Source organism: Girardinichthys multiradiatus, chromosome 4, assembly GCF_021462225.1.
Source record: "Girardinichthys multiradiatus isolate DD_20200921_A chromosome 4, DD_fGirMul_XY1, whole genome shotgun sequence".
Taxonomy (NCBI): Eukaryota; Metazoa; Chordata; class Actinopteri; order Cyprinodontiformes; family Goodeidae; genus Girardinichthys; species Girardinichthys multiradiatus.
Genome location: NC_061797.1, coordinates 12,829,985 through 12,839,039, shown reverse-complemented (window position 1 = coordinate 12,839,039; position 9,055 = coordinate 12,829,985). Strand labels below are relative to the sequence as shown.

At 36.5% G+C, this 9,055-nt stretch overlaps 1 non-coding gene across 1 annotated transcript; it reads right to left on the bottom strand.

Moving 5' to 3' along the window:
• Positions 1 to 7,907: 7,907 nt before the first annotated feature.
• LOC124867661 lies at positions 7,908 to 8,071 on the bottom strand. Its single transcript, XR_007038124.1, has one exon. It is a non-coding gene; the product is annotated as a U1 spliceosomal RNA (small nuclear RNA).
• Between the last annotated feature and the right edge of the window lie 984 nt (positions 8,072 to 9,055).

Below are 9,055 nucleotides of genomic sequence, written 5' to 3'. Positions count from 1 at the left end.
TTTTCCAGATCCTCTATTTTACTCACAACTACCACTTTAGCTTGTTCTGGAGGGTCATTTAGCTTGATGTATATCATGGAGTTCATAGTCCATGTATTTTGGATTTTCTTCAGTTTCCTCAGATGATGCACTTTTTATGATAAGAGTTTGGTTTGTTAATAAAAGGCATGTTTATTTGTACAGCACATTTCAGCAACAAGTTAAACCAATCACTATTGCCCCGTAGTGGTGCTTTGATTTGTTGGTCTGGCTGAAAACTTTATATTCTAGCTTTATTAATATTTTTGTTGATAATTGTTAATTATTCATTTTAATTATTAATAGTTGCTTAAAGCCAAACCAAATCCATCGCTGTACAACAATGGCTTTCTGATCAAGTCACAATCACAGAGTCACCTTTTTCTACAATGAATTTTATCCAGCAGGTCCTCTGCTTCAGTTGTTGGTGGATCAAAACAATAACACACAGAGACCAGACAACAGGGTCAATGAGGAGAATAAACAAGGACAGCAGAAAGTCAGAAACGGTTTTTTACATTGACCTCAGCCTTACGCATATTTCAAATATTTAGCTGTGTAAAAACAAGTTTCCTTACTTTTTTGTTGATTTGGTTTTCTTATCTTCCTCCTGACTGGTGGTGTTTAAGGTGGAGGTTTACAAACTGATGAGATTCAACCTGGAATAATCAGTCATCAAAGGTCTACAGTGTCTGGTCCTAGAATCAGAAACTAGTTCTGGGTTTTCTTTAATAGTATATTCAATGTCGGATCCATAAACAGGTCATTTTTCATCATAACATTGTATTGTAAACCTTGGTTTGTTATAGAAGGACTTACTCCACAAGTTCTCCGTCTTTTTATCCTGTGTCTTGTCCTTAGGTGTCTCTCTGTTCGGACTGGAAACTCTTCATCAATAAATCTCTGAAAAAAATTGTTGTATCCTGAGTTTTACAACCTGATGAGCTTCAAACCTGGGATGATCAGAGACATTAGCGTTCTGTAGAGTCAGGAACTAGAATCTGACACTGGTTTGGATTATTTTATGTCTATTCTCTTTGTATTAGTTTTCTGTGATGCAACATATGACCATGTCATTTATAATCTTAATCTTAATAAAAATTAACTCCATGTGCGCTCTGTTCCCATCTCTCCAATCCTGTCCTCAGGTGTCCCACTGACCAGAAACTCTTCATCATAAAATTCCTGAATCAGAAATTTTGTGTCTCTGCCGTCTTATCTCTATACTGGGAATCACCTTTGTACTTTCATGATAGTGCAGCAGGTCCTCCATTTGTGTCACTGTGGCATGTTTGGTGAAGCTGATGCACCCAAATGCAGGCAGAAGGCAGGCAGCATCATGTCAATGTTAATTTGCAAGAACTTACAAGTTGTGTGAGAACCAGTAAAGTAACCAAAACAACAGAACCCATATGAGGGACAATAATAAAATCAAGCAATGAGCAGCTGAAAACTGAAAGATTAAATGCCGGAGAGTGGATTAGTGGAGTGAGGAACAGGTGAGTACAATTAATGGTGGGGAAGCATGACTAAAATGCTATGAAACATAGGGGAGTTGTGTAAAAAACAGTAACAGAACAGACTAACCACTACAGTAATCAGAATATAAACTTCAGAATACACTGGACTAGCAAAACAGAAAACCAACGTGACAAACAGATCTCAAAGTCCTCAAAATAGTGACAGAACCACAAGCAGAATCTTGGGTTTACAGTCGCTCAAAAGGAAAACCTTTCTCTAACCACTTTGTTGAGAGGCTGTGACTGAAGTCTCTCTTTCTCGCTATCTGTCTCTGGGACAGACTTACTAAACGTTTTTGCCTCCTAAAACTGGACAGCATATGCAAAATTAGCACGCCATCATTTACTAACGTGTGCAATAAGATCAGAAGGCTCCACCTCCATCAGAGTTGCCAGAAGAGACAGAAACTACAACACAGAGAAGCAGAATGACCACAGCATGATTTGAGGCGTAGCTGATTTGTGACTGTGAAGTCAGAGACAAGCTGAATGTATCTTCGTTGGTAACTGTTAAATACACGTGTACATATTATCCATCCCTACTGATTTATTTATTTATATTATAAGGACACTTTGTGTCCTTTATTTTGTATATTTATTTTTTATACTTGCCCTACTGTGCCGGTTGTGCACAAATCTGCTCTCCATCAGAGCAGTGTGCAGCCTCGGCGTCCTATACAGAGAAGTGGACAGGGGCGTTTTTAAGGTCTCAAAACATTGGGGGCTTTAGCCCAAATCCAAAATATTTAGATTTCAATAAGACAATTTATAGGTAATTTCAAATTAAAATAATATAGGACATATTGTACCAGTCATCTGTCTCGGCTGGTTTTAGACTGAATGTAATTCATTGTGAATCAAACAAGAAAGGTTTTCAATAATTTTACTTTGTATTTTTGTTAGAAGCTGAATGAAACTGAAACAGAGTTTAGGTCTGATGAAAAACCATTTTGCTGAAGCAAATAATGATACATTTTGAGGTATTTAGAAAATAACTTAATCTGAATTTTTGCTGACAAAAGTTTTTTTTAAACTCAGAGATGTTTAATATGGGCCAGATAAATGTGCTTCTTTTGTCATTTACCTAAATTACCTTTTTAAACTTTACATTCTCATCAAAGTGTTCCACTCCTGAGGCTCCATTGTCTTTATTCTTATATTTCAAAAAAGGAAAGTGGAATATAGTGGATTTTATTCAAACACATTTATTTTATTATGCCAAGAGCTTTCAAAAGATTTTATTAATATTGTTCCTTCTTTTATTCATCTTTTCAGCCCTTCATTCCACTTCTGGTGAAATTTGCCAAAAATAATAAATGAAACATTTTTCAACACAGTCTTTTGTTCTGCATGTGAGACATTACTGCAGTCCTTACTATTAAACACTGAGAGGAAAGGGTGTTAAGTTGTGGTGTTTATAATATAGCATAGAGCCTCATCCTGGACCTTATCAGTACTAATATTACAGTTATTAATAACTGCATACATCTGGTATGTATGTCTCACCTTCAGTAAAACTGTATCTTTGTTTAATTACTTTAGTTAATATAATATTACATGTGTAAATCAGAAAAATAAAATAGTTGACTAATTAATGGTCCACCTGTGATTAATTGCTATGATTTATTTCTTAATTATCCTGCATCTTTAAAGCCAGAGCTGTAGAAGATATGAAAAGAGAAGAGGGAGGCTTACTTTTGCTCTTTCTTCTACGTCTTACTGGAACCAGGAGATATTTTCCTGGTGTATTGAGCAACACTTTTTTCTGTCTACATGTAGAACTGGACTATAAGACTGGCTGCAGCCATGAGATCAATGTGTTTATCTGAAGGACCTTTTAATGTGTTCAGCTACATTAAGATTAAATGCTTTTATTTTGACAGAAGGACCAGATATTTTCACCTTATGATGCAAATCCAGCTAGAAGCTCACAGAGAAGGTTGCTACTGTTTTCTATCACAGACAGATCATTTAACTACACCTGTAGCTCAAGTGAAAGTTCCTCATCATGACCCTGAAGATGCTCATTAGAGTGAACCTCCACCTCATGTCTTGCTGGGTGAATCAGTGATTAGCTGTAATTTACATTTAGCCCATTCTCTTCATCTGGGTTATACCACTCTGCTTCCACCTTTTCCTGAACACACACCCACCAGGCTCCCTCTCTCTGGTTGGCTCCGCGGTTGTTCTGAAATGAGCCCTGTTCGAGGCGCTCTATTTGTCACCAATTTTATTGTGCAAATTATTATTATTTTTATTTGCATGGTGCATGAGCTCTAAGGGGATTAGCACTTTTATGGGAGACGGTGTAAAAGACCAAATTCTGCAAGTATTTTCTTGGCCGGTGTATCATCTTACAGAAGTAGCCACAAAGACTTACTACCCACAGTCAATGGACTTTAGAACTTTTGTCAAGTGTATTTATCATGTTTTATTTCCCACAAAAATGTTTCACTGACGATGGATGCATATCATGCATTTTAATTTTACCATGTTGTAATTTAAAATTTATTTTGACAAAGTTTAGCTTTAAAATACTTAAGAAAACTTCACAATTTTGCCACTTCAAGCAAAACCCTTGGAAAGCCCTGCAGTCTTTCAGGTGTTAATTGGAAGCTCCAGGTCAGGTTTGGGTAAGGTTTGTGTTAGAACAGTTTGAAGAGCTGGTTTGTTCTGTATGTTGAAGTTTTTTTTTTTTTTTACACCATGTTTTTCTTTATCCTGCCTTTTTCCAGTCACATTTAAAAAAAAATGTTTTCCACTGATTAATTTTGTTACAACCATAATATGTCAATTTCAATTTTCAAAGTTTTATTTGTTCTTTTCAAAACCACAATACAATCAAAAGGGATGACAGATTACAACAATAGAGAACAGAAAGCTCTCATTGGACAGGTTATATACAATTATTCCAATACAGTTCAGGTATCTTCCATAGTCTGCATCTTTCCTCATGATTTTTGCTGTCGAAGTCTTTCAACATGTAATCACTTAATAAAGTTACTACGCCTTTAACCACAGTTTTTGCTGGTATCTCATATTTTCTAAAGACTAAAACATTCCTTGCCTTCCATAACATATCTTTGATACAGTTAACTAGAGCCCACCAGCGATGATCGTTTAATGTCCAGTTTTCGTCCTTTCACATGATAAATATCTGTTTAAGTCATACAACCAAGGGGATAACAGTCCCCACACCCTTTGAGCAAAAACACATTTCCAAAAAAGATGTTGGACCGACTCTTCATCCCCACAATATCTTCTTGGGCATTGTAAACTCTTTGTACAATTTCTGTTTTTAAGGAACACTCTGGTCGGTAAGCATTCGTGTACAATTTGCCACGCAAGATCTTTATGCTTGTTGAGAAGAAACCTATTACTCACATTACTCCAGATCTTTTTTTGGGACTCCTCATTAAATCTTCCAACTGTAGACAAAACATTGGGGGGCAATAGTCTTTCCTCTACTATCATACGCGACAATTTCTCTGTGGGGAAGTGCTGCAAGCCGACATCCAAGGCCTGAATAACTTTTTCATAAATTGGAGGACATGTATCAGAAAAAGGAGTATTTAAAGGGACTCGCCGACCCCAAGCTCTTAGTATTGTGCGACCAACCCAGAATCTGGCAAAGAAAGGCCATATGGATTCTGATGGTTTCTCTAGACATGCCTTTATAATCGGTGTTACGAACATAGCTTTTAGTTTTCCTTCAATGCTGGGGACTGCTTTCCCTCCATTTTTCAGGGATCTATATAAAATCTTCCTGTTTAACCTCTCATGTTGGCCACTCCAAAAAAAGGCAAACATGGTTTTTCGAAGTGATACAAGTACTTTAAAGGGGACTGGGAGAATAGTAGCTAAGTGAGCCAGGGAGCTAATCACTTCCACTTTTAACACTAAGACTTTACCACTAAAAGAGAGATCTCTGTCCTTCCACTGGAGGAGTTTTGCTTGGATATTAGGCAATTTTGTTTTCCAGTTCTTTTCCTCCATATCTTTTCCTATATACACACCTAAGATTTTTATTGTTTCACTTTGTTCCAAGAGCCCCCACTGCTCATAATTCAGGAAAATGATTTCTTAACCAAAAATCATTACTTACAAATATAAATCAGAGATGTCCTCTGGTGTTGTGATTATGGACTCAAAGCTCTTAATAATTACAATTAGTTATTCATCATTAATGACTGATAATTATTAACCAAAACCACAAAATGTCACTGTTTATTCAACCGCTTCACCGAAGGTGTGGGAACTTCAACCTTATTTTGACAGATAAATTACTTATGCTTATGATAATTACAGCTACCTTAAAAGCCTGTGGTACATATCCATTTACTAAGGATAGATTAATCATATCTAAAATGTGGCTGGTAATCAGAGGAAACACTTCCTTAAATAATTTGGTTTTGATTGGGTCTAACATACAAGTTGAAGGTTTAGATGAAGCTAATATTTCTGATAACTCAGGAAGCTTCACAGGTTTAAAACAGTCCAAACACAAATCAGGTTCTACAGTTACTTCCAATGTTGTCTCGCTTGCTGAGGATGAAGTAATCACCTTCAGGAGCATGTCAAAGAATCAATTTGTGAAGGGGAAGAAACAAAATTATTGCCCTCCATTGTGCTTTTCAGTGATAATGAGGAAATCAAAAGTGGAACAGATTATTTAACGGTTGTTACAGCATTGTCTGATAATGATCTACTATAATGAAATTTTCTTTCAGGTGCGGAGTACTCGGACAATTAAACTCAAAGGTTATTAAAAAATGGTCAGACAGGACGTGTTATGTGAAAATATTGTTATGTCTTTACACTCAATGCCATATGTCAGCACAAGGTCCAGAGAATGAAGACAAAGGTGGGTAGGTTCGTTAATGTTTTGAGCAAAGCCAATTGAGTCTAAGATAGCATTAAAGGCTATATTTAGGCTATCACTTTCAGTGTCAACATGAATGTTAAAACCCCCCACTATAATAACCTTATCTGTATTTAACACTAAATCAGATAAAAGGTCTGAAAACTGATCTAAAAATTGAGAATAAGGGCCTGGTGGACGGTACAAAACAACAAACAGAAGTGGTTTTAGTGCTTTGCAATTTGGATGAGGAAAACTAAGGATTAAATATTCAAGAGTTGTAGCTATTGATTGGTCTGGGACTAAGGCAAAATAAATAAATCTAATTGTCACAAATCGGGTCACTAACTAGCAAAGTCTTTGAATAGAGGTCTTATGTTCAGTAAGCCACATTTAATTGTTTTATTTTTATTTTCGGTCTGAGTTGTGTTTATTTTTATTAGATTTTCCTGATTTTCTCGTTTTAGATTATTTTTTAATCTATTCAATTTTGGCCGTGGGGGAGACACTGTCTTAATAGGGTAATGGGTGGGTAGCAGTACAGAAGCTGCAGAGAGGAGTGTTAAACTACGACAATGCTTCCTGGTCTGAACCCTGGGTTGACAGAGTTTTGGAGAACTAATAAATTCAGCCAGATTCCTAGAAAGAAGAGCAGCTCCATCCAAAGTGGGATGGATGCCGTCTCTCTGGATCAGACCAGGTTTTCCTGGTCTGAAGGACTGCTACGGGGAGCTACTTGGTGGCTCCGCGTTGGCTAAGGGGCCTCGGCTATCTGCTGGTTACAGTACAAGTCTCCAGAAAACAATATATGATTAAAACAAATTATCCATTACATTCAAGAACTTTTAATGATTATTTGTTTCCATGATTTAAAACAAATTAACACTTCCACAAGCTCATGGATATAAAACCGCTTCATTACAGATACACTACAGGTCAAAGGTTCGAGAAACACTTTCTCATTTAATGGTTTTCTTTTTTTCCTTGACTATTTACATTGTACATAGATTTTCACTGAAGGCATCAAAACTGTGCATGAACACATGGAATAATGTAGCAAACAAAAAATTGTGAAAGAACTTTAATTATATTTTAGATTCCTTAAAGTAGTGCCCTTTGCCAAGAGAGCAAAGCAGTAATCAAAGCAAATAGTGGCTAAAAATCTAAAATATAAAAATGTTAAGATTTACTTCACACCTTTTCTATACTACATAAATGTATGTGTGTTCATTCATAGCTTTTTTGCATTTGGTGAGAATCTACTATGTAAACAGTCATGAAAATAAGAATAGCCAGAAAGTGATAAAGTGTATCTAAAGCGTTTGACCAGTAGTGTAACTCATAATAGAAGTACATTCATATTAGAATGGATGTTAATTGACGTAATCATATCAACCACAACTTTAATAACTAAAATATGTGTAATTAACAAACTAGATGAATAATGAACATTAGCACCAAAGAACAACACTGTTTTTAAATTAAATATTTTTCATTTCACAATTAATCAGGGGAGAGCGCGAACGCAGTCCCCCACTACCACAAATTATGCAGTCGAGATTCCCACATTTGGGGAATTCGCAGGGGTCAGCACAACCGGAGTGCAATGGCTGAGCCTCACCCTGGGTGAACCACCTTCTTGATCATGGTATCTCCCCTGCCAGGTAAGTATGAGTTGTTCTACTCACACACCGGGATGTCTTTCACACACACACCTAAATGAATCATGGTGCCAACACACTGTCACCTAACAAAACCAGAGCCTGGAAGCTGTCTTGCTACAACAGTTAAAAAACACTGGAATAACTGTTGTAGAAAATTGAAAAACAAAGTTATTAAGGTAAGATTTATGGTTTAAAATGCAGTTTGACTACCCACAATGCAACACTGCTTTAGCATGGATAAAAGGCTAACTAAGCTAACTGACAGAACATCTCTATTTTCAACCTTCTCCAAAAGACCAACAACCCAACAGCGCTCATATGGGTTGAAAATATGTTTGACCTTTAATAACAACTGTTTGATGCACACCATAACGCCAAAATAAAGAATAAAAATACATTTTAAAACGTATTGTTAAAACTTACAGCACAACCACTTCCTGCTTCTTGATTTTCAGACTCCTGCTGTCGCTGCCACCTGCTGACCAGGAGGGGAAATTACAGCCATTTTTTGAACAGTGTGAACAGGCTGGAAGAGAAATAAATAAATTAACATCAAAATATAAAATACATATTATAAATCTCATTTATAAACAATATCTCATCGCCCTAAAGACTGATCTTTTCCAGCAAAGTTTTGAACCAAATCTTTGAGCATTTCAATGGGTGACTTCATTTCCTGAACACGAGTTACTGCAAATCATGATTGTGGACTGTGGCTCCCTCCATATTATGTTAGCATCAAAGCAGGAGAATTTCTCATGGATAAATACCATTAAATCTGTCTATTCTTTGAAAAATATGTTTGTGGGATTCCTACAGATGCCAACTGCTGTGTCTACCACCCATCTGCAAAAAACCTTCAGTAAAAAGGTGATGATTAGTTTGAATGTTATTCATTCATTCATTCATCTTCTATACCACTTATTCCATAGTGGGTCACGGGGGAGCTGGTGCCTATCTCCAGCAGTCTACGGGCGAGAGACAGGTTACAC